Raw genomic sequence first — 2885 nt, 5'->3', positions numbered from 1 at the left:
AGCAGAGAGCTGGCCGTCTTGTGCAGCCTCAGACCTTGGCTAGAGACCAAGCAACCAAGTCCGGAAATCAGTGTCTGATGCTTCCTTCTCCCAGTTTCTTTCAGTCAGATGTTTGTCCTAGAAGTAGGAGTTTATTAATAGTAACTGTCACAGCACCTTACATGTGCCCAGGCCTTTTTTCAAAGAGCCTACCATACATAGGTCGTCTCACTAGATCCCCACAATTCCCCAAGGCAGGAGAGCGGGGATATTGTTCCTCACTTCAATTGTTCAGGCAAGGAACCTGTTTAAGCAATTTTCCCAAGGTGACAGAGGCTAGAGCCGTACTAGAATGTGGGAATTTTGCTCTCTAATTTGTTAAAACATCAATATAATTTTTTTGAGTGTCTTTTATTTGCTGAGTGCTGTGCTGGGTGCAGGGGTCACAAGGACGAACTGACATGGTCCTTGTAAAGAGGCACATATTGTAGACAATAACATATGGTGGCCAGAGAACTTTCTGGGGGTGGTCTTAGTGGAAGTGTTTTATATCTTGGTAAGGATGTGGGTTACATGGGTATTTGCATATATCAAAATTCCTCCATTGTACACTTACAATTTGTGCATGTCACTGTAAATTTTACCTAAGAATGTAGAAAATGGGAATGCTCTGGAAGGACTATGCCTAGCAAGGCCTTGGTAGCTGTTTGGAAACAGGCCAGGGCTGACTAGGTTGCCCATGGATACAGTTCTGCCTTTGCTAATGGGTGTGGCTGAAAAGTCTTCTCCTGGAGGCTTTAGAACCAGATGGCCCAGTGGCCTTGATGCCCAGAGCATCTGGGAAGCACTGAGGAGGGAGTCAGGGATCACTGCACGTTTCACAGCATGGATATACAGCAGGTGAGCAGTCGGTCAGAGGAGGAAGGACAGGGCAGGGAGGATAGTTTCTAAGTATTCCTCAGGAGAGTGTGGTTGCTCAGCGAGCCCAGATGGAAAAGGGCTGAACCAGGCTTTGAATTGCTTCCCTTACCTCAGATGGGAAAAACTCAAGCTGGTTGGAAACTTTGAAGCTGCTTCCAAAGAAAGGAAAAAGTCCTCTTACCACTGTGTCAGGGAGCCAAGGGCTATGCCCTGATTCTGACGCCTTTTGTCACCTGACATCTTGTGGGGTTTGCCTGCTGCTCAGGGCTCTCCCCATTGAGAAGACAAGGTAGAAGTGTGAATCATTTGCGGCCCTACTCACTTCCAGAATGCTTGGTTTTCGGATGCAGACACTGGCTGGCCTGTTTTCAGCTGCGCCCCTAGGCGGCTCAGGCCAGCCAGCCCCTCCCTCTGACTCACTGTGGCGGCATCCAGTCGTTCACGTCGGGGGGCGGCGAAGACAGCGGCCTCAGCCACGCGACGAGGCTCTGGCAGGCAAGTAGCGCCTTGGGGTCTGAAAGCCGGGGCACTTAGCTCCTCCTTCGGGGGTTGTAGGGGCTTGGCTGCTCCGGGGCCGCCTCGTCCCGCTCCCCGCCTCTCCCTCTCTTTGGGGCGCCCCCGCGTGTCTAATCACGTCTCCTGGCTTCCAGTAAGGAGGGGCAGGAGAGGGCGAGTCCGTGCTAAAGAAAGCTTTCTTGTACTCCGTGTGGGACAAACTGAGCATTCCTGCCGGGGGTGACCGGACCGGGAGGAAAAATGTGAGTCTGGTAAAAACAAGTTTTAGAATCTTGTTACCAGATAATGTCATTAGCGTGTGCATTGTTAAGAGTTACAAGGCGCTGGAGAACCCCAGGCTGAGCGACCTGTTCTTTGTTTTGCTGTTAATTTGCAAACCTCTTTTCCTGTGGTGATGGCCACCTTTAGCCAGGTGAGGCGTACGTGTGGAGAACGGGGATTCCTATTCATTTTTGTGCCCTGGGTGGGTGCACAGAAGCCGGAACCTAAGAGACCCCAGGTTCTGCACCGGTGCAGACCAGTATAGATGAACCCCCTGGGTGTGAGTGGGGGCGGGGTAAGGGGGGTGCGATTCCTGCGCTACAGGAAGAGCTGGAGGAGGGGGCAGAGACATTGCTTCCTGAGATGCTGGTCCCATTTACTGGGGTCTCCCTAGTAAGTGCTCAGTGTTAGGAAGAGAAAGGAGTCCACGTTTATTAAGCGTCTGTTATTTGCTCATTAATTATACGATGTCATTTAATCTTCACATTTATCTTTATGCTCATTTTATAGATAGAGCACACGAGGCTCCAGGAAGTTAACTCTCCAGGAAGTTAACTCACTTGTTAGAAGAAGCACAGCCAGTAAGTAGCCAACATGTCCAGCTCTTTCCATTCGACTCAGCCTCTGCCCAACCTCTAGTCCTGAAACCAGAGGCCATATGAGTCCCAGGCGGTTCTGCCTGCGCCGCTCAGCCGCTCAGCCTATAGATGGACCCAGGAGTTGGGTCATAGAATAAGCGTTTACATCTCCAAAAAACGGCCTTAACATTCTCAGACCAGATTGGGGTATTTAAAGGAAAACCTGGGCATTCCTCCAGAGGCTACTTGATGGTTCTGGGGTTCTGCATGGAGCCTTCCCTGTGGCCACATGATTCTATGCTGGAGTCAGCAGCCCAGAAACAATGATGGGATTTGCCTGGTAGACCACTGAGGTTGTGATCAATAAACCTAAGGGTATTAATCATAAGTTTCAGGGTAGTTTTCTAAAACAGGGAACTGGGAGGGGTAGGGAATATTCTGAGCTCAGGCAGCAGGGGGATGATCTATTGTTTTTCTTTTTTTAATTGGGGAATTGGGGGAGGGGAACAATGTTGGGGAATTGGAGAAGGGGACCAGCCAAGCTGTTGTTCTTCAATCTTAGTTGTGGAGGGCACCAATCGCCATCTGGCTGCCCGGCAGCAGCTCGTGGCCTCTAAGCTCAAGGTGCTG

At 50.5% G+C, this 2885-nt stretch overlaps 1 protein-coding gene across 3 annotated transcripts in view; it reads left to right on the top strand.

The window, feature by feature from the left end:
- Nucleotides 1–1553: 1553 nt before the first annotated feature.
- CAPG (capping actin protein, gelsolin like) overlaps nucleotides 1554–2885 on the top strand; it is a 24859-nt gene continuing 23527 nt past the window's right edge. For 2 of the 3 annotated variants that reach the window (XM_019623766.1, XM_019623761.1), the window contains exons 1-2: nucleotides 1554–1658; nucleotides 2188–2258. The gene's annotated coding sequence lies outside the window, so the exon portion shown is untranslated. Of the gene's footprint in view, nucleotides 1659–1685; nucleotides 1829–2187; nucleotides 2259–2885 lie in introns of those variants that run through there. The other variant, XM_019623763.1, reaches the window with a different exon arrangement.

This window comes from Hipposideros armiger, unplaced genomic scaffold (assembly GCF_001890085.2).
Source record: "Hipposideros armiger isolate ML-2016 unplaced genomic scaffold, ASM189008v1 scaffold_561, whole genome shotgun sequence".
NCBI classification, from domain to species: domain Eukaryota; kingdom Metazoa; phylum Chordata; class Mammalia; order Chiroptera; family Hipposideridae; genus Hipposideros; species Hipposideros armiger.
The sequence above is the reverse complement of the archived record's forward strand: the minus strand, read 5'-3'. Positions and strand labels throughout refer to the sequence as shown.